Consider the following 23,254-nt stretch of genomic DNA (forward strand, 5'->3'; position numbering starts at 1 on the left):
ATGCGCGCCGCCTCCTCGGACGTCATTTTCGCTGGGATGCCAAGCGAAAATAGGGGGAGGAGCGCGCTGCACATCCTTTTCCAGGAAACAACGTCCCTCCCTTCATAAATGCCAGGAACTACTGCACAATAATTGCGTGCAGGGCTAGCCCCCCCCCCCCCCCCCCCCCCACCCTCTATTTTCCGTAGCTTGCCTCAACAGAGAAGACGCGGCCAGGTTCGCCAGCTTCCTGCTGTCATTGCAGGGGAGGGGGTATGTTCACAGATGACTCACGCGTCTCCACACAGGCTATACAAGACCAGCCCTACACTCAACTACTGTTTGGAAAATTGCACAAATTTTTATTCGCGGAAGTCGCGAGACTCAATTCGTCACCGAAGGTGAGACCCAAACAATACCCCAGCCATTCTTCGGATGTCCTCTACCGTGACTAATCCGTGGCAAGACGTTGTGCCCCCACTCAAGTGGACTGCGTTTATATGCTTTCTGCAGGTTACTGCATGTGCATTTCATGGATGGCTCTAGCTACTACATTGATCATACGTGGCTCTGCTATTCTACTATTTGTGTTTTGCGCACTTTGCAGTTAGTTGATAATTGTTTCCAGTTGAATAAAGGAAGGAAAGCCCGAAACGTTACCAGAAAAAAAGCGATCCATGGAGCATTTCAATCCTGCCTAAAAAATTGCACGAAGACCTCGCGTGCATCAAACGAACCACGAAAAAATTAGGTGAAGTCACCCTGACCGTGCACATTCCTCGAGAGTGGTAGAGCAGAACCAAAGCTTGTCCTCCGACAGCGAAGTGTAAAGCTTTTCCACGCGAAACCTCAGCTCCGCTAAAAGCTTGTTACTTGAACAGTTTAGACTTTTCTTTTCACCATTTTACAAAAAAAAAAAGAAAAAGATAATTTGATCACAAAAAAAAACTTTTACACTAAATGAAGCATACAGTTAATATTTTCAGGAAAAGGCAAACCCGGCAAGACTACATTGCAGGGTACTACATTGTGTTTTATTTCGGCTCTTATTAAATGGTCGTGTTTCATTTATGATATTTGGTTTGCACACGAACCGTGTGACGCGAATAGGGTGCTCCGTGCGAGTAGTGTCAGTCGAGCTATAGCTAGGATCACTTTTGTACTGCACTTCCGACATATCTTCGTTAATAATAATAATAATAATAATAATAATAATAATAATAATAATAATAATAATAATAATAATAATAATAATAATAATAATAATAATAATAATAATAATAATAATAATAATAACATTCATTGGTTCACTTATTGGCCAATTTGCGAAAATTTGTAAAAGCGTCTCAGCAAGGTATGTTTTCCAATGCCGCCCCCACACCCGAAAAAAAAAAAAAGGCCTCGTTCCTAGATATTTTCTTCGTCAATCTAAAAATGAGAGTGAGAGAGAGAGAAAACTTTTAATGAGCATATAATCAGTAAATATTCGCAGGAGCTGGGTGGTCGGTGCCCCTAGTCCAGGGCTCCGCTGGCAGCAGCTGACTTGCGGACTAGCTGGATAATCCAGGCTTGCTGGTCCAGGTTGTCGCTGGTCAGGGCCGCCTCCCACTGCTCCCACTGCACATTCAAACATCAGTGTCGATCGCGGACGTCGCATCCGTTGATTTTGTTGCTTTCAGCAACGTTTATATTCCAATAAGATTTGGTTCAGCCTGAGAAACAGAAAAAAAACCTTACCAAATTGATCTCGGCAAGCGGGCAGGCCGTTCCGAAAAAATATGGCAAAAAAAAAAGAAAGGAGTCTTCCCATGCTTCGGGACGGAAAAAAAAAAAAAAAACGAGAGGTAGAACAATAGTGCGAGGAGCCATTGCCCAACTCCAGCAGCGCTGAAAAGCGCGCGCCTCCGACGTTTTTGTGGGTGAGGGGAAAGAGCCTTCGACGGAGGCCATGGTATGGCCCTTGGTAACAATGGTACTTGACAAGCTGTGTTCCGCCGAGGACCTTGTCTACAATCTGCTTCCCTCCTTCTTCTGGCACTCCTGCTGCCTCTCCACAACTCAGCAGCAGAAGGAGAGGGGAAGGCAGCAAGTGAGCAGTTGAGCTCCGACAAAAGGACAGAAGCAGACGGCCGGCCGGGTTTCACCGCAGTCGGCGGCAAGGAATCTGCGAGTGCTGGGATGCTCTGTCCAGTGCGATGTTCGCCGAATCCGCACCGTTTGTTCCTCGGCGTCTCCAGTGGACTCCGTCGCCGATACGCGTTCGTTCGATGTCGGAGCCGCAAAGAGATGACCTAGCGTAGCAGCCAATGTCTCCTACGGAACAAAGAGGAATACGTCGTTCTCCCGTGGCTGTGCTGCATCTTCCTACGCTCTCCTCACGTGAGTGACAAAGCACTTTTGGGTACGCTCATTTGTCCGTGCCATCACCAGGTGATACCATCTCTAACGTTTTATTCCGTAGCCCGGAAATTATTTCTCGCTCGCGCAAAGCGAGTGCCGTTTCCATCTTGTTCTTTTTTTTTTTTTTTTTTTTTTTGGCACGTGAACGGATTTGGCCTTTCGCAGCCAGATCAAGGTGCGAAAATCTAGATGGTTCTGCATATATGATACTGAAGTGCGTCAGGCAGAGATAAGCAGGTTGGAATTCGTACTAGCTAGCCTCTGCTTCGCTATAAGACGCAGCATGGTATTTTTCGGTGGACACCCCCTAATTACTTAAGCTTACGCACGGTGCATAACACTGAAAGCTTGTGCACGCGTGCTATGTTGTTGGCAGCAGTGGCGTGCACTCGCGCGTTTACGGGATAGTTTTCAGACTGTGTGGACAAACCAAGATTGTAGTGACGTTAGAAGACGTCTGCCTAACAGAGGAGGTTGTGACCTTTGCATCCCCTTTTTCGTATTTTGTGTCTTATCATCGTCGGAAGAGGCACGTTCACTTTGTGCGGGTGTGGTGATTTATTTGTACTCTGACACGTGTTCCCTTTTGCAACCGCGTCCGACGGGTCGTCTGAAAACCCATCCCCGCGACCTTCATCATGTTTTCCGTATATGATGTCCGTGCTTTCATTACAAGCACAGAAGCGGCGCCTGGTTGCAGCAACACAGGTGACGGCTTCTCCACTTTCGCGACATGTTTTTATTATTTTCTTGCGCTTATCTCGCGACAATGCGCGTCAGTGTAATCCTAGCATTTTCTTGGCTATCGTAGCAATCCTAGATTAGAAAAAAAGCTTTCCACATGGGGATTTTCTACATGCCTGTGCGAAAGCTTGCGTCAGGTATGTTTTCAGGTCACTTGTGAAGTGGTTCATTCTCATCTAATTTTCTTTATTTTGTCCATTCAAGTCTTATTGGTGCACCAACCGGTCACAGCGGTGCATTGTCGCGAAGAGAGCTTTTGAATTTTCCCATGCACTGTAAACCCACATTCCTGGAATGTGGGAGAGGAATGCAGAATTCCGTGCGCACCTGTGCTGCGTTTCACCCCTGAGAATGGGGGTCATATCGAGAAAGTTTTTTTCGCCCGTGGCGCTTAGGCCCACCAGAAAGGTACTTTTGGTGTGCCCCCATGGGCGAAAAAAACTTTCTCAATATGACCCCCATTCTCAGGGGTGAAACGCAGCACAGGTGCTCACGGAATTCTGCATTCCTCTTTCTCCAGGAATGTGGGTTTACAGTGGATGGGAAAATTCAAAAGCTCTCTTCGCGACAATGCACCGCTGTGACCGGCTGGGGGGTTGATTGCGGCGGCGTCTTCGAAAGACGAAACCTGTCGAGATGTGAAGGGGCAATCCCTTCCATGCCTGAAGGTTGGTTTGTTATGGCTTGTTTCAAGCCATAAATTCCAGAAGTCGAATACGGGCTGGTTGGTACATGTTGAAGAAGGGAAAAAAACAGAGCGAGGCAAGACGGTACACGTGAAGGACAGACACACGCGCTGAGTCAACGCATGGGCTTGATTTTACAGCCCGGGCCCATCGCTAGAAGCCTGGGCCCACGCTGACATGGAGCAGGCCCTAAACAGGCCTGCGCTACCAAGACTCGGCTCAGGTGCAGCAGTCAGTCTGAGCGCACTCCTTAAAAATGTACTATCGTGCGCAAAAGTGGGGAGACCACTGCCTTGACGGCACACATGGCAGTAATTGAATTACAGTAATGAAATTACTGTAATTTGCTTACTTTCCCCGGTAATTTGTAATGTACATTTTCTATTTGGCAATTTAATTATGTAATCAATTACGTCTTGGTAGTAATCTCGCATCTGAAGTAATTAATTCCTTTCGGAATTACTTTTACTAAATTGCGCTACTACTCCTTCAATAGACAACAAAGTAGAGTGTCGCGAAAGCAGGAACGACGTGCGACAAACAGCCGAAGTCAGCGTAACAGCACGGTAAAAGGAGACAGAACTGTGCAGAACCGTGCGTCTGAGACCTCGTGTGTATCAGGGTCACTTAGTGCGGCTATCCCATGGCAACCATTCTCCAGGCAGCAGGCTACAAGGCGTCAAGGGAATGCCGAAGGGAGAGATGGCGCAAGAAGGCTGGTTGAAAACTAGTTGGGAGGGCGGCGCAGTGGCACTCCCGGTTGCGTCGGCTAGGGCACAGAGTGGTGACGAGTGTAACCTATCACGCAAACTCACTCGAGTGTAAACTTCTCAGGCAAACTTCGTGAGAAGTTTGCGACTGGCCCCACAGTCGCCTGCGGTGCGACCCCAAGCTTGCACGGTCCCCGTCGGTCGTCCGGTGACGGCGGAGTTTTGGGGGAGTGTGTGGCCAGCTGGGGTTCAACAGTGCTCGCCCGACCTGTGACGGAGAAGTCGTCACCTTCTATCGGAAGTCGGCGAACGTTGAAGCGCCAAATTTCGTTGAAACAGATGCCGGAAGCAGCTTTATCAGCTGCACTGCACCGCTGCACTGCACGGGCCCGTAAAGAAAAGACAGCCTTCGCCGCCCAAATATTGAGTTGTCGCGATCGCATGCCCTTTATATAGTCTACTGCATGGCAAAGGACGTGTCAGTCACCAGCACCAGGGCTATGGAGGGCAACGATATCTCCAAGCAAACGTGCATCGACTGGCGCAGGTACGTCCGCCAATTCTTCTGCGTCGAGCTCCAGCTGCAGCCGCCGATGGGCGGTCCCGGTGATGATGTATACAGGTGGGTGAGTGCCTCATGCGGGGCAGGAGGAAGTTTAACCGCGGCCGCCTTTTGGCAGGTGATTGCGTTCCGCCACACAGACAGAGCAATCACGGAGGCGTGGTCGGGTGGCCACAAAGGAGCTGCGATTCTTTTCTTTTTTATTTATTTATTTTTTTTTTTTGCTGGTCAGATCCCACTGGGTGATCGCCCGTTCAAAAGGGTACGACCATATCGCCATCGCCAAGGTCGCCCGGCGGGACTCGGCGACACCTGGAGCCATCATCGCCGCAAACGTGCTGCCGGCGAACACCATCCTCAGCGACGAGTTGGCGGCGTATCAATGTGTGCCGGGATTAGTGGATGGTAACGGGGTAAACTTGAACTTGATTCACAAAACTGTGAACCATACACAGTTTTCCATGAACCCCGTTACCGGCACCCACACGCATAATATTGAGAGCGCGTGGCAAACAGTGAAGAACCGGCTGATATGAAGCGGGTGGCGGATGACGGATGGCCTAACAGACTCGCACCTCGCGTGGATGTGGTGGTTGTCGATCAACGGGCGGCGGCGTTGTAGCGACCCTTTTCTGTAGTCTATCGATGCCATCGCCCGGCACTACCCGATATGAAGTACGTGCTCCATCTTCAGCCAGCCACTTCTTCCATTGGAACTCTACAAGGTCCTCGATCGGAGGTTCAAAGCTGCATGCTTGCCAGCTTTTTTTTCTACTTTGTCGCTAGTTCGAGACTAGTCGCTGCCTTAGAGCTTCAGAAGCAAATACATATTCACCCCCTCCACCAGTTCTTTCTTAACGCGATAGCATAAGGACCTCACGTCGCAAGAAAGATGGTGTTGTCTTTGTGGTATTAACGGGAAAGTCAACAGGAAACAAAGAAATAATAATAGAAAATACAGGGCCATGGAGTCCAAGTTGGTTACACTCACACAATTTGTTAACAAAATTCTGCACTCAGTTGGATTCAGGTGTTCCTTTAATTCTGAACTTTTCTAAACGATTTCATCTGCGCAATTTGGCTTTGGTGAAAATTATGGCAGGGGGGACTGATAAAAGGCTGTGGAAGACATGTCTGTAGCACGTGTACGGTGAGCACAATTAAGCAAGCGTGAAGTTGAGAAAAGAATCCTGCGGTATTTTGCTTATCGGCCTATACAAATTAAGGCATCGTCCGTAATAACTCGCAATACTAGCCAGCGGCTACTGCGGAATTCACCACGTTCACGGTCACCGCAGCCGCTGGAAACAAGTGCAACGTCACTAGGGTCAGCGGCACTGCACCTGGTGAGATAGCGCCCCCCCCCCCCCCCCCTCTTCTCGATGCGTGTAGGGTCAGAGGTATTTACAGTCTCTTTAGGTGCCTTTAGTAGAGTAGTCTGCCCTTCAATGAGCTTGGTGTACCAATCGCTCTGCACAGAATAGAGCATAGCTGCCGCCTGTTTTTAGATTGCTTTCTAAGTTTGTTCCTCGTACTTTCCGCTCTAAGCCCCGCTTAACTTTTTCGCTTATGCGCTTTCCGCACAGTGACTGACCAACCCTATACAAGATGATTTTACCTTACTTTGGGGCAGAGCACAAGTATTATGATTAAGAAACCGCAAGGTGAACTTCTGTACCTTGGTTTTTGAGTGTTCCTTCTTTGTTCTACTTGCTATTCTATGTCCCGTCTCCTTGCTTCGTCGACGAAATCGTTCAAATGCGCGGAATTGGATTAGAAAACTGGTTTAATTAAATGACCTGATTAGGAAGATGGACAGTACAGTGCAATTAAAATGAAGATAGCTGAGACGCACTGAGCTGGGTCGCCTCCGTCTTGGGGCACGCCGTTGTCCCAGGTGAGCATACAGGAGAACGTCCGTCTTCTCCCTTGCTCGGGCCACAACTCGCGGTTCACTGTAGTCACTGAGAAAGATTGTGCAAGCACTGTCAGTTCACTCGCACTGAAGCAAACTCGTAACGTCGACAGGATTCTTCGGAATAGGCGACCTGCACCGCCAACTCGTCTATCGTAATGGCACACTGCCAGCGTCCACATGATCTCCCGGAGCACACGTGACACACGATAGAGCAATGCCATTGCGCAAGGCAGGCAATGAGACACAAAGGGAAACTGCTGCAGGCACGCAGAAAAAAAAAATTAACACAGCAGACATTTTAGGATAGGGTGAAAACAACTCGCTTGGAGCAGTTGGTCTGTTTGACTCAGATAATCATCATCGACGTTGCCACTGCCTCTGATATATTGCACTTGAAAATCGTGCTCCTGCAACTTGAGACTCGAGCGATGGGACCCGCTGTTCCTGACTTGTCTCTTTGATTAACTTTAGGGGTCAATAGCCGGTCTGAATGAAGAATCTCCGCCCATACAAAAAACATTTGGAATCTTTTTATCTCCCACACAAATGCTAAAGCCCCTTTTTCACTGTAGGATAGGCTACCTCCCGCGGTCGCAGCTTGCGGCTCGCATAAGCAACTGGGTGGAGCACCTGATTGTCTTTCTGACAGAGGACTCGGGGCCATCCTACTTCAGGAACACAAACTGCCTTTCATAGTGTGGAAGCTTAAGCATGGGTGCAGCTGCGAAAAGGTTTTTGACCTTTGCAAATGCCGGTTTCTGGTTAAAAAGAACCCCAATGAATGGCTCTGGGCTGCACTTTTCTGGTCAGATCAGACAGAGGACAGGTTACGGTAGCGTAAACGCCTCGGTAATACTCAGTTAGCACCAGAAACGAGAGGACCTGCTTTTTCCTCTTGGGTCATGGAGCGGTCTGAATTTAGTTCAGAGCGGTAGCCAGGGGTGACATTTCTACGGCCCTGATCTGGTGACCCAGGAGCCATTCCTGATTCATTCTAATCTCGCATTTGGTCGGCTTGACGGTCAGCGCAGCATTTTTTATCCGTTTGAACGCGTTCCCCTCCCGTTTCGCGCTCGTGATGAGAACGTCGTCACTGTAGCATGCGATGTCTGCTACATTGGAAAGAATGCTATACGCATCAGATTTGTGAAGACTGCGGGGGCAGTCTTAATGGGTATGTAGCGAAATTTGAAGTTCCCGTTTCCTGTAGTGAAAGTGGTCTTTGCGCCAAAATAGGGGCCTGCCAGTAAGTAGTCTTTGGCATAGTCTAACTTAGAAAAAAAGAAAAAAAAAAAACGTTTTTGGCCTACACTCGCAAGCAGCTCGTCTCAACGAGCACAGGGCTAAGCATCATCTATCGGAGCCTCATCTGGCCTGTGAAAGTCGATGCAGGGTCGGCTCGTGCCATCAGTCTTTCGCACTGTGATTATTGGTGATTTATGGGCACCGTACAAGGGAAACTCGCATCTCTCGCACTGCGATGCTTGCGCCCCTCGCGACTGGAAGGAGATTTTTGTAGTGGTGGGTGCGCCCGGCAGCGCATTCGCCGTTCGTTATTTCTGTTCGCGGTATTCTATGGTCTCAACTGATTTGCTAAGCTGGAGTTGCTGGAGGCATCTGCACTATCTGCATGGTACCATTTGGCATTCCTTCTCTACACACACTATTTTTTTTCCCCGGAGTAAAGTCCAGTCTAATCCGTTCCCCACATTATGCTGCTAAATAACCTGTTTTCGATTGTATAATTATATGCATATTTCATGTTGTACGTCCTTATGCGTTTTTTTTTTGTTAATTTCTGCCAAAAGTCTTCTTACAGAGTGAGTGGCCCTTCGTCAGGTGCAGATACACCCTTTGCCTGCTCTCCCCCGGTTTTCATTGCTTTTGTTATGCAAAGCAAACGAAAATCTGTAAAAAAAAAAGTCGCTATCTGACGTCGAAGTACAACCTGTCCGCTTTGCCCTTCTCGATTCATTTATATGTGTTACTGACATTTCGATGTCTAATGAGATGTTGAACCCCGAATTATGAACTATTTCTCACGACATACTTCTTAATCGAGACTAATAACATTAATAAACGTTTCTTTTTTTTGCTTGTTCGTGGACGCTGCGAACAAAGTTTGCATTCATTACAAGTTGTCGAACGGCTGGCTGTCACATGTTACACTCCACTGTACAAACTTCATTTTTTGGCAATAAGTATCGTGACAAAAAAAAAAAAAAAAACATTCAAGTCGGAATTTGAGGCAGGATGTTCTTTCAAAGAAAAAGAAAAGTAGGCATGCTACAGTCCCTACATGCCTAACAGAGAGGAAAGCATGCATGGGTATTAGAAATCGTAGATCGCTTGTTGTGCTGTGCTGTAATGGGGTTTTCCATTCTCACAGCTGTGTCGCAGTATCAGCGACCGCGTGCGCGAGAACCGTGTGGACAGGGCGATCAGTGTGAATCTACGGTCCTTTCTTTTATCGCCGAGAAAAGTGGCAACCGCCTCACCAGAAAGGCAGCTAAAGCTTTTCAAAAGTCTTCTGCGTAATGTAAGTATCTGCGGCATCATAAGCCTCGGCAATCGTTCTTGAGATTTCAGACTTTTCGCATTGTCTATTTTTTTTTCACGCTTTTTTCTCCTCTTCGGCTCCAGCTTGGTTGGTTGGTTGGGAACTTTGGGATATTCACGGGGGGTGGGGGGGAACCGGACACGGGTTATGCCGGCCTAATATCGCGGCGGCACTCTTGGTGTCCGGGGGGGGGGGGGGGGGGGGGAGTGGGATGTTGGGTGGGGGGGGGGGGAGATCGCCTTGTCGTCATGGCCCCCACCAAGCAAATAGCCCGGTGAGCATCGGCAGGTCGGTGGTCCGGTGCGCAGCCTCCGGTGCAGCAGCGCTTCTGGTTGTTCCAGACGAAGCCTGGTACTGCGCCTCTGCGAGGCACAGGAAGGAGTGCTGTTGACAGCAGGACGCCACGGCGATTGGGGCAACCGCCGCAGCAGGAGGGGACCGCGATAGACTGCTGCGAAGGCAGCAGCGCGGCGGGTGGCGCTGAGGTGACCGTCAGTAGACAGCGCGCCGAGGCCCGCGAGCAGGGAGCCCACGGGGAGCTGTCCCGGAGTATCCAGGTAGCAGCAGGAGGGGGTGCCAGGATTCACGAGAACACGTGGTCCATGGCGGCGAGGTGAAGCCGCCTCGGTGCACACAAGTGGTGCTGCGAGTACGGCGGGTGGCTTACACGTGGCAAGCATGCTGGCTTGGCTGGAAGCGCGAGCGCAGCGAGGACTGCGGCATCACAAAGATGTCAGCAGGGAGTCACCGCGACGACGAAGTCGGGCGGCAACTGGGGGGGGCCGCCGGGAACTGCTGCAGCATCAGCAGCGCGGCGGGTAGGTCGCCGGATCCACAGCAACACGTGGTCCGTGGCGATGGGGGGAGGCAGGGTTCTCGCGCCACGAGGGTGCAGCGAGAGTTAGCCAGGGTGCGTCCCAGATCCAAGGAGCTGCAGGAAGCCGCGGGCGGTTCTGCAGGCTGCTGTCCATGAAGTAGGGAGGGGGCCGCCGCCGCCGCAGCAAACGACGGCGGCCCCGAGGAAATCCTTTTTCGAGGAGTAGGGCGCCGCGGCCGCCGAAGCGGCCCGCCGAGCTAGGCCTCTAGGAGAGGTAGCGGGTGGCCGCTGACGCGGCCAACTGCTGGGAAGACCTCCTAGTAGAAGGAACTCGCCGGCGCTGGGGAGCGCGCGACGAGCGAGGACGTACGCCTGCCGCTACGGACGGTAGCGGGCGCAGGCGAAGGTGCTCGGCGGCAGCGAAGCTGGCGCGACGGAGCGAGGCGCGACGATATCGCGGGAGGCGAGAAGGGACACATCCGCACACCTCGAAAGTCTGAGAATCAATGGCTCCAGCTTCATTCCTATTCTTCGATCCCTACTGGTTCCATCCTTCTCCACCGCTCAATTCCCTGCAGCTCTCCCCTTTTTTTTTCTCAGCTAGTCCCGCTTGGAGAGTTCGAGGCTGGCATTGTGTGAAATTGTACCATATGTGGGAGGGAGGGTGTTAGCCACAAATGTTTTTTTTTTTTTTTTTTCATTTTCTACATTTTTGAATGGACGACTTCTGGGCGCATCCAGCGCCTTTGGCAGCATGAAGAGAGTTACCGAAGTCGGGGGCGCGAAGGTGTCACGGCTCCAGAAGGGGTGCGAGACACCTTCCCGAACCGAGGCAAAGGTAGTTGGAACTTTGACACCCAGCGTTAGCCGGTTATGTTCAGCGTTGCCAATGAGAACAGAGTCACGAAGTCAATGATGGAAAAACAACTATATATTCTCAGTATTATACACAGGATTATACGACGCAAGCATTTACAGACATTTAAAGCAACACAGTTAAGGTAGCGTACATGAAAAAAAACAAAAAAACTAGCAATTTCAAATACATCAGTCAAAATTCTCACTATCAAGCTACATGCAAATTGAACACAGACGTTTAAAACAAGATAAGACAAGTGTAGAAAAAGTTCATTAGAAATTAGGAAACGGGCATATTGTCCGACGAGCGCGGCGGTACTCCACTCACAAAGACGACGCAGATGGGGAGCTCTCGAAGGCGATGGTCCTTCCGGAGCCCTGGGGCGAAGTCTTCGTGGTGCGATGCGGCGGCGGTTCGGGGAGCCCGGAGTGCTTGGAGGCGAGAGGCGCACTGCAGTTGGGTCCGAGTCGGCTTCTTTTCTAGCCGTCGGTTGACAATGCGCAAGACACGCCCACGCAATAGTTTCCTCCCCAAGTCAGGGTCCGTAGAAACAAACACGCACAAGTGCACACACAGGAAGGGGCACGTATAGGCCCCGCAACTTCCACACTGCATGGCCGCCATGTTGGGGGTGAAAAAAGTAATTCACAACCGAAAGAACCAAAAGAGGATGCACGTACGCCAACAACTTCGGCCCTGCTAGGGGTCACTTTGCAAAACAAGCTGGGAGGACGCCCCCGCTCACGCACTGCGAGGGGATTTGTCTAACTGCACGGGAACTTACCCCGCGACGAGAACGCGCTCGTACGCGTGCTCTTGACATTACCGACAAGGCAGAGGCACACAGAATACACTGAAATATCTCGATCAACTCTTCTAGAATAATACATATGGGTAATTGCAATATTATGAAAATATAAATGCTGCCACTTTTGTGACAGAAGGCGTCTGGCAGGGGTGCACGTCACGGAAGTGCACCACGGGTGTTGCGATCCCGCCTGCCCGAGTCCGCCACGCGCGGTGGGAGAGCTGTCAGGATTCGTTTTGCAGCTCGACGAAGACCAGACGTAAACTGGTACAAGAGCGGTCCCCGGCGTGGGTGTCCGCCATTTTGCGGGACTCAGCTCTTGGGAAGGGGCTCGGCCTGGGTGATTCCATGTAAGCACGGGGGATACTGTTTGGCGAGCTAAACTCTTCTTTCAAATAGTTACCCCGATGCGGCAGTGATCAGTTCCGCCATCGGGTAACAATAAGTCCGCCTTGTGCGACAAAAGCCCATTATGTGGCCCGTTTTCTGCGAGCCTCTGCAATCTGCTCTTTAGCTAGCGCCTCGTTGTCTTCATTGTCGAACTTGTACAGAGCCTTCAGTAGACTGCGGGAGTTCTGCAACGTCTCAAGGGCCAGGACGCCTTTCTTCTTTCTTGATGAAGTGGACCGCTTGATTGACGAGCACCCTGTTGTGCCTAATGGTGGCCTAGATGGCATTAGCTGAGCGGCCGCCGTCTTCCAGCAGATTCACAGCCACGTGCATCAGGAAACGGTTATGTGGCAGGGCATCCTTGAGTTCTCGGCAAACGATCCGAAACTGAACAGGAGTATTGTCTTCTGTCCCCCCAAGCTCAATGAAAATCTTGTTCAGCGTGTGGTATTCTCGGTTTCGTATTCTCGGGCCGTCAGGGATGACCTCGTAGTCGAGCTGTCCTATGCGTCGAAGGACTCTCTATGGTCCGAAGTACCGCCGCAAGAGACTTTCACTCAGTACACGGCGGCGTATCGGCGTCCAAACCCAAAAATGGAAGCACATCATGCGTGCTGGGCAAATCCGTATAGTTGATCACTGTATGTTGGTCCGAAAAGTGATTGCAACAAGGAAACATATATTGCTTACAGTTATGTCACTGACATAATATGAAACCTATGTATCCATATCACTGTCTAGAAAATTAATGGTGACATTTTTCAACTAACTGCAAGAGGCAAGATATTACCAGCGATGCGAATGAGCCGAAATGCATGTTTCTTGCCCCAAACTACGCTGATTTCCAGTCTATTATCCCGTCTTTGTTCACCATAATCAGTGATAAACTAGTAGGAGGTGGATAGAAACATGTTTTCTGATTGTGCACACAGGAAAAACTTAACATGCCAAGGACAAAAGAAGAGAATGTAGTGCAAGAGCTAGACAGCACATTGCCAAAATTCTTCTGCTTCTTAGCACTTCACGTTGCTACAGTATTCTGAACTTCAGTAGGAAAGATGATTGTGCTTTAAGACTTTGTTGTTAAAGGAGTGTAGGAGTGCATATTGGTTGTTTTATTATTTGCAACAGCATGAAAGACATTTCTATACACAGATCAGTACATAGTATTTGCAACGACGACCAATATATTTTACACAATTTCTTCTGTTACTGTTCCGTTCTCTGTTTCAGCAGCAGAGGGACAGCAGTGACTTCATATTTATTTTTTATACATGTACCTACAGCGCCCGTTGAGGGCATTTTTGGGGGAATACAATATAAAAGCATGCATCGTGATGCAGATGGCAACTTGCAAAAATAAAACGATAAAAAACAATAAAAATGATAAAAATACAAAACATTCCATTACTGAGCAAACTCTTAACAAAATAATTATGAAATCAAGAAAAACGCAAAAAATGACATTGTAATGGTTGGTTGGTTTGTGGGGTTTAACGTCCCAATGTGTCTCAGGCTAAAAGAGACGCCGTAGTGGAGGATTCCGGAAACAGCACACGGGCGCCTTGCTTTTCGCCTCCATCGAAAAGTGGCCGCCGAGGCCGGGATTTGATCCTTCGTCCTTGAGAACAGTAGTCGAGCGCCGTAACCAGTGCGCCACGCCGGCGGGGTTGACATATTGTAACAATAAACAATCGTATACAAGAACAAAATTTTTGTTGAAGACGCACAGCAGCACAGCACATAAAAAAAAAAGTTAATTCAACAAAAGGAGCGACAGAGCATTTTCAAACGAAGATTGCGGGGCTAAGACAACTTCTTCTGGCAGTTTATTCCAGTCATGCACTGTTTTAGGAAAAAATGAGTTTTTCAAGGCGTTTATACAGCACTGGTTTTCTTGAACCTTTAAATAATGATCTAAACGGGAGGATATATAGCTGGGAGCTTTCATGCATAAATCTTTAGACAAACCTGTTGCGCCGCACCACCACAGAAGTCACATGAGGTATAAATAATTGTGGTACAGTTGCTGTTTCTTCACTCGCTTCGATTTTAGCTTTTGAGGCATGCTGGCTTTAGTGTTGTGGTTAACCAAGGCGACGAGGGAACAATTATTTATATTTTTCACGACTCATGAGATCTATACAGAACTTTGTCATCGCAGCCATCACTTGTTTAAGTGAGTAATTATGATAGACAGAAACATCCCATGAACCAAGGCAGAACTTGCACACTTGAGCAGCACATAAAAAAAAAAAAGTTGCATCAGGACTGGGCACATGTCGGTGGTTTTTTTACAGCAGTGTGAAAACTACGCATAGCACAGTCTAGAGAAAGGAAAGACACACAATATAATGTCGCTGTGCATTGGTGGCACATGTTGAACAACATATATGTAATGAAATTAAAAAAAAATCGGCACCCATAAACCTTGCAGAATCCTATGCCTACGTTATGCTGACAAGTATATTTAATATATACAGATATATATATATATATATATATATATATATATATATATATATATATATATATATATATATATATATATATATATATATATATATATATATATATATATACACATATATATTGGAATATATTTAAAGAGAATGGAGGCCACTCAGTTGCTTTTCCTCATGTTCAGAAATTGTACTTTTCCTTGCTTTGAGCCCCAGCTGCAGTTTTTTAACTCAAGATTGCGACGCTTTTTCTCCAACTCCAGCAGCTCCACTTCAAGTTGCCCCTTGCGCTGTTCAGTTTTCATTTGAGATTGTGTTGCTGCTAATACTGCATCAGCAACCGCCCCATATTTATTAGCCACAGACACAGCAACATTGCACAGTGTCTTCAATCCTTCTGCTGCACTTGACACTTGTGCAGCTCCTTCTGCAGCAGCTCCTGCTGTGCTCACTTCCATATTTTTAACTGTCTTTCTGGCCTGCAGGACCGCCAATTCCAACTCGGCATTCCTGTTGTTCAGTTCTATTGCATTTTCAAAATGTTTCGCTGGCTGGGCCGGCTTTGAGAGGCGTGGAGCCAGTATTGTCGCTGCTACAGATAATATTCAGCAACAAGCGCAAAGATTTGAGAAAGTATAACCATCAGAAAACATCTTTATAACAATACTGAACAGATACGTTACGGTGAAGAATGTAAATTTTTTTTGTAGGACAAATGTATTACAGGAGCTTAGCACTAGTTTTACAAAATATTTATGTTCTCTGTCACAACGTTCGCGGCCATAGTTTTTTTTTTTTTTAAACACCGGTTTTTCGAACACAAAGACCGCAAATTGACAATCAGTAATGAGTGGCATTTCGAGTTGTGAAGCTGTCAGTCTTTTTTTTTTTATTATAACCAAAACAAGTTGTTATCGAAATTATTTGCGTACCTTATAAATAAATGCCTTAATTTAATGGCCCAATGGTGTGGTTTCAGGAGTTGTGGGGCATATTTGAAAAAAAAAAAATTCACAATTTCATCGGGAGGCGGAGCTATGAACGCGATAGCAACACATTGGAGAGTTAACTCAACAAGCATGGCAGCATGCGCGCACGAACATAAACACATCTCATTCCATGACAGCTGACACTCGCTGTGAAACGCATGGGTGAGCAAGCTTGGACGCAGCAGCAGTTACCTTCGTGCTGCCACTCGCTTCAACGCGAACGGCCATAGCAAGAAAGCATTCAGAAGGGCTGCCAAGCAGAATCCACTCGGCCAGAGAAAACGAACGAGCTCCGAAATGCGCCGCGTAGTGGTCGAGGCAACACAAGAAAAACGCATGCGCTCTGACTGGCCATGGCCTCCGAGATCACTTCCGCGCGCACGTTTCTCTCCGGCCGTTCCAATCGGCCGAAGAGAGCGTAAGTTGGAAAAGGGGCGTGGTAGCGTCTTTCGCCGCACCGCGGCGCTCGCCACCTATGCAAGGTAGGGTGCCCCGATGTAGCGCGCTGCTGGTATCGAGGCACCCTAATGCACAGTGTTCCGCCGCAAACTATAAAACACGAGTTTCCTCAGCGCTCGTACCACAGTCGAGCTGCCAGCTTTAAAATGCCACGGGCAAGACGGCAGCCAACAATTTCGCTATCGTTAAAGTACTAATAATATAAGGCCCACATGCGCAAAGTTAGGCAGCGACTACCCGAAGCTGCATGCCTGCCCGAAGCATGCATGCGTGCTCTGGCGCTCTCTGCTGCGGTTCCACCTGTTTTTTTTTTTTTTTTTTTTTTTTTTTTTTGTCGCCGTACATTTGCGAGTTCATTAACTCGCTAAATACAGTATTTACGAGTGCGGCGACTAACATAAACATCCATCCCACAAATGCAATTCTCTAAATGGTTCCGCCACAGCCACATGATTATTGCTTACTTAGATGCATCTCACGATAGCTTTTTTTTTTTTTCTCGCACGGTTTTAAATTAGCCTTGGAAGATCGTAAGCACGCAAGTTCGATAGAGTCCTTACGGAAAACAATTTACATGGGTTTTTATAATATGTCTTATGGCAAGCTTGCGTAATAAAAAAAAAGTTAGATAAAGGTGAAGGGTTTATCGGGGCACGTTGAGGCACCTCTGTCGTCATATGAGCATATGTGAGGTTTTCGGAAGTGATCCCTTTAAAAACGGATCAGCTTATATGATCGAAAGTGAGGAGAAGCTATTACCTCGTTTTTAAACTACGCGGCCGGCCATAGCATAAATGTGCGCAATTATCACGCGAGTTTCAGCTTATTTCTTGTTTTTACTTGTTTGCATAGCAAATGGGTTAATTGAAACGAATTATGATTAGATTATAGAAAGGCACTATTTCATACAGGCCTGCCACACTAGTTAGCAATTTTTCATTTACTTTCAATAATATGCGAATCTTATCAGAACATTTTTGGCACTAAACATCCGCCGGTTGTAATGATACTAGCCACTTTCTGAACAAAATTACGAGGGAAACACTGTGAGCAATTTAAAAAAGACATAACATTATGGGCAAGCACAATCAAGAAGTACACACAAACATTTCGTTATTTACAAAGTTCAATCACCGCATGATTAATAATTGCGTAGTTTTCCATTCGCAAAGATAAAACTCGCAAGACTAAACACACAGCTCCTATCTTGCTCAGCAGTATTTTTCTCCGGTAAGCTGCTTGACCAATTACTATTTTTCCTGCGTTGATAAGCTGTGGCCTAAGCAACTTTTCTATGATTATCTTTGTTGTTTCAGTGGCGTGGTCCTTTCTTGCTGCACAAAGCTAGAAAAGAGCACCTCTCGAAGTTATCAACATAAGCGACATGTACGCTACACATGGAATGTAGCGATGTACGCTCCAATGGAATTTGTTATATTTGCAAGCAAGCGCAGAAGCCTTAGGATTAAAAATGGGGAAGAAAACGAATGTCTCGACAGTTCACCAAACTGCAACAAGACCTTGCAGCTGAGTGACATGCATGCCTCGAGCATACGCTCATAACGTTGATTGACTGCCGGCTTCACGAGTGACCGTTAGGCACTCAAAGACTACCACCTACACGAGGTAGTCTTGACGAGTAACAGTTTGACAAGCAAAGAAAACTATCTACACGAGCACAATGCGTAAATTCTAAGTAGAACGGAACGCATTATGTGAACGCAGCAAGAACATCAACACTCCGCTTCGGTAGTAAACACAACACTTAAATTTTAAAACATTTCGGACACACCTTGCGGTCAGTCTTTGCTGGAAAACCAGCTAAAAATGAAAGGCTACGTGACACGCTCATAGCAAATTTTTCGTCAATGCACACGCGCAAAAAAACGAGAGAACTGCCAGCGGAGATACGCCGCGAGGGGGCTGGACGATGCATCGATGGATGGATGGATGGAATATAGGAGCGTCCCCTTTGAAACGGGGTGGTAGCAGTAGCTATCATGCTCATTTTTCTCCCTATATCTTAATTATTGATTTAGAATGGTTAACTAAACCATCATTCTATTTATTAAATTTTGTTCCTACATTACTAACATTATATCACTTCTCTGCTTTTAAGCCATCAATCTTCCAGTCGTTTTTTGCTAGTTTCTACCGCCAGTTTATTCACCCGGCCACTGTTATCTCTAAACCCCAGAGCTTCAGGAACAGTGATTGCGCTTGCATCAACTTCCGGATGGATACCATTGCATTCGAGTATAATGTGGTCAATTGTTTCACTGGAGTTTCCACATACAGCACATGCGTCATCTCCATTGTTAAACTTGTTTTTGTAGCTGCGTGTTCTAAGGCACCCTGATCTAGCTTCAAAAAGTAGGGCACTGCCTCTTGAGTTATCAAAGAAATCTTCCTTCCTGATCTGCATTTTCCACTTTCGGTATAATTGCACACTCTGTTTCTTTTCCATCGAATTTATCCAATTTTTACCTTCTGTGTTTTTCACCTGTTGCTTAATGCTCTTTATTTCTCCGTCCTTGTTACTAGCATACTTGCTAGTTAGTTTCCTAGTTGTTTTCCTCCATTGTGAGTCAACGCTTGTTAGGTACAGGTATTTAAATGCTTTAGCTGCCCATCTGTTACTGTCCAATTTCCTCAGGCGTTCCTCATATAATATTTTACTCTGAGCTTCCCGTACTTCGAAAGATGCCCAGCCCATATCTCCCTGTACCGCCTCATTTGTAGTTTTGCCGTGGGCACCTAGCGTACCCACTGTACCTCTGATTTTAGGCATAAAACCGCATTTCCGAAAGTAAGTCCGGGCACCATAATTCCTTTCCAAATACCCCTCAATACCTCATACCTATTGTATCCCCACAATGCCTTATGCTTCATTATCCCGGCATTCCTTCGCCCTTTGGCCTTAAGTGGCCTTAAGCACTGCCGCCTGCTGGCGCCTGGAGGAACTGACAAACTTACAACATTTGGCTGAGGCGCGCGCCGATTGGAACGGCCGGAGAGGAACACGCGCGCGAGGGTGATCTCGGAGGCCATGGACTGGCTTTGCCATCCCCCGTGTAGCGAGAACAAGATAATTGAGAAGAGGTCTCAATGTGTCCTCGCATAGAAGTCAAAGAAGAAAAAATAAATAAGAACACAGTTACCTTTGCTGGCTTCAGTGTCTTGAAACTTTGTGCTCGGAAGTGGCTCCTTGCTTTATGTGACTCCAGCTGCATGGGCGTTGCTACAAAATGGAGCCCATGTCCGTAATGTTATTGCAGAAATATCTTTTTTATCCAGAAAATGATATTGGAGAAAAAATCCTGAATTCTTTCCAGCGTCGGTGCTTGTATTAGTCGGCGGTGCATCACAATACGAAAACATTTCGGGGGGGGGGGGGGGGGGGGGTGAAGCCTTTATACACATTACTCGGCATGCTATACAAAACAACGTCTTTTAAAAGGATGCTTGAAAGCAATGGCTGCAAGTGTGTAGAAACAAAAAAAAAAGCCAATTACCAGGCATGTCGGTCCAGTCATGATGTGTGTCCACCATAGCGCTGCGCATGGCAGCCGGTGGAAGCGATAAAACTGGCTCGCCCATGTGATTGCCGTCACTGTCATACGGATTTTCCCCCCGCGTTGACATATGCGATGCCAATGCTGCAACAAGTTTCAATGATGGGCTCATTCGACGGCATCTTCGTGATTCACCTCCTGAAATCAAAATGGTACATATGCGAAACCGGCATGTATAGTAATTAAATGTATACATAGTCAATGAAAGGGTAGATCTGATTTTTTATACCCAAAATTTGGATCAAAAGGGAATAGCACAAATATTGCAATCAAGCAGGAGCGTCTTTTCCTGCACAGCTCACAGAAATTAAATTGCCGAAAATTTATGAAGGTGTCAAAAGATGCTACTTGCCAGTTGTTAATAGATCACGCTTCTCCTGGAAGTCAGTTTTCTTCCACCTGGACTTTTCATTGTCCCAGCGTTTGCGGAGTTGCTTCGCATTTCTTGGCCGCATGTTGAGCTGGCTGTTATATTCCAGACACAACATCACCCACGCCTCTATTGAAGCGCTATTTGTCCGCGTGCCCTGCTATGTGAGTGCACGCCAAAAGCCACAAGTGGTGAAACGTATTCGGAGTCTTACGCTACGATATCCCTCATACTGAGTGGCTTTGAGATGTCGATAAGCCTATAAATCTACAATATTGCCTAATGAGAGGAAATTCATTGCTTTTGGAGCTCTCTCTCTTGATATTCTCTGCAATGAGAACCAGTTTCTCTACAGTCGAAGGCAGAAGAGAGGCTCTGCGTGCTCTCTGCAGAGCGCCTGCAGTTGAAAACAGCCTCTCAACAGTTCCTGATTACGACGGCGCTCCATAGCGAATGCGGGCAATTTTTGCTAGAGAGGGGTAGAGGCTCTCATGCTGCTTCCAGAATCGCAGCACATTTTCTGCTGTCTCGGAACTGGATAAGTAGGACTTGAGTTCGGAAGGGTCCTCCTCTTCAGCCGGGCACAACAGATCCAAAACTGAATATGGATCTTCTGTGCCATTAGTGCTTCTTTCTTCCAGTGGCTCAGTGCGGTCAGATGCTGATGGTTCCAGTTGACTACACCCATCTGTAACCACCTGTGAAATTAAAACCTTCGTCAAAATGTACGCCTACTCCATTCAAAATTATCTAGTCGATAACATCATTATTCACCACTCAGTGACTGCTAAAACATCACAGGTGCCTCGAGCACCGGACAAAATGACAATCGGCTATGTCTCCTAGGCGTATATTGAGGCAGGTGCATGTTAGCGAATGTGTGCGAGTCATTGCTTAAGTGCAGGGCTTGCATGCACCTTCTAGGCAGAATATGTGATTGTGCAGGAAAGCTGATTGCGCTGGAAAATCATGCTGATAGAAGAATTTCTATATAGTTGAAGGTAAAGTAATTCATGCAAAGAGATTCGGCCGACGTCACCTGAAGCGAAAATTCCATCAGCTGTTAAGTGAAGTGCATGGCATACCTGCGTCTGCTTTTTGACGAGTGTTTTCATCGCCTCGAGTGCCTCCTGCGCTGTTGGTTTCTTCAGGCCTGGGGCAAAGGCTGAGTTGAAGACCCGCAATTTTTGCTGGGGGTGAAGGAGGCTGGCTGAGATGAACAAGTCATCTTCAAGAACCTCTTGCAGACGTTCATTCGTCTGGTCGAGGAGCGCTCGCTTCAGTTTGGAGAAACTGAAACCAGGGATGAGAAGAGCCAAGAAAGGCTTATCTTGGCCTTCCCTGCACACATCAGAGACGTGCACCACAAGATTTATGCGAGTGGACGCTGGCGCGGCCCCATTAGTGTACCGAAATGTTCCTTTCATCGCAAAATGAAAGTGGTCTGTGCAGTAACTGAAGCAGTAAAACTTGAGCATCGCTTCATCCCAGCGCTCTGCCGAACGTAAAATATCGCATTAAATATTCTCTCATCATACCTTAAAAGCATACCGATCATTTGCCACAGGTTTTACTCAAATATTAAGGGTAAAATCAATGAAAAATTGATTGGCTTTCTTTAAAATATCCGAAACCATGAAATCGATAAGTATATATTTGCCGACACGTGCGGAAAAAAGGGCAAACTGCACAGCCACCCACTAGGTGGAGCATGAAGCAATTCTTTCTTATACAAGTTTTCAATCATTGACCTGTGGGCGCCGCCATATTGCTGGCCGAACTGCATTTTGCACTTCGCACTAGCACAACGGAAGCCGGGGCGAAAGCAGTTTTTTCTGCCTCAGAATAGAACTAATGGCTGTTTCATTTAAAACCGAAATCTGCAACAAGCAGTGCTGCAAAAAAAAAAAATAAAAAATACCGACAATTACGTTACTTCCTTTGAGTGCAGCTCCTACGCTGTTTCATCCTTTCGATAGATTGAGACAAAGAATTCGAGCAAGCCTTGTATGTACAATTACAGACAACTTTTAGGCAGGCAGTTCGCAGTGGCGAACGGCGGCGGCTATGCGTTTCGGCTCTGATGGTGCACATATCTAGATCCGCCGCCACCGATCCGGAGCTCTGACTGCCGTTGCACAGGGATGGCATTGGAGGAGGAGCGAAGAGAGCAATTAAGTCGTCGGGAGGTCGCGGGAGGCAGCGCGTGGACCCATAAGAAGGTTGCGCGGGGAAGAGATACACCGACTGATTGATGCCGCTGACGCCGCTAGCGAGTCGAGGCTACGTGACTTCGGATGAACCCACTGAATACCGTCGCCACCACGCAAGAAGAGGAGGGGGGGGGGGGGGGGTACATACAGCGGCGAACGGTGTCACAGAAGCGCGCGATGCACCGGAGCTGGTTGACTCTAAGCTGGTTATGAGAACAACGCCGACGGGGGCGACGACGCGAAACGCAGGAACGGGCGCCAAGTAGCTGTACTCTAAAAAAAATTAAATAAAGTAAACATTCTAAGCTTCATTCATCCACGCTTTGAATGAAGACACTTCACACAATGCATATGATGGCGCTTGGCAGCAAAACATAAAGACGGGGTATCAATTCCGGCCGCAGCGGTCGCATTTCGATATCAAATGCCCGAGTCCTCCACTACAATGTCTATGATAGCTACAGATGCTTTGGAAGATGTTAGAACCCATGAACAAACCAAAGCAATTCTGTAAAACTTCTGTAAAACAAAAACTTCGTCAAACAAGTTGCAAAATATTTAGAAAAGAGAAATCATGTTCTCTATGCACTCACTCGACAGCAGGGCAGCTCCTCACTTGAGTGTAGCAGGCGCTCAGGCATAGATGCAGCTCTGAAGACGTTACACTATCGGCTTGCAGTCGGTCAGTGGCGTCCGCAAGAGGCCTGAGTAGGCTCAAAAGGGCCTGAAGTCGGCTCCGGCTAAACTTCCGGT

Source organism: Amblyomma maculatum, chromosome 3 (genome assembly GCF_055883805.1).
Source record: "Amblyomma maculatum isolate TAMU_Amacu chromosome 3, ASM5588380v1, whole genome shotgun sequence".
Classification (NCBI taxonomy): domain Eukaryota; kingdom Metazoa; phylum Arthropoda; class Arachnida; order Ixodida; family Ixodidae; genus Amblyomma; species Amblyomma maculatum.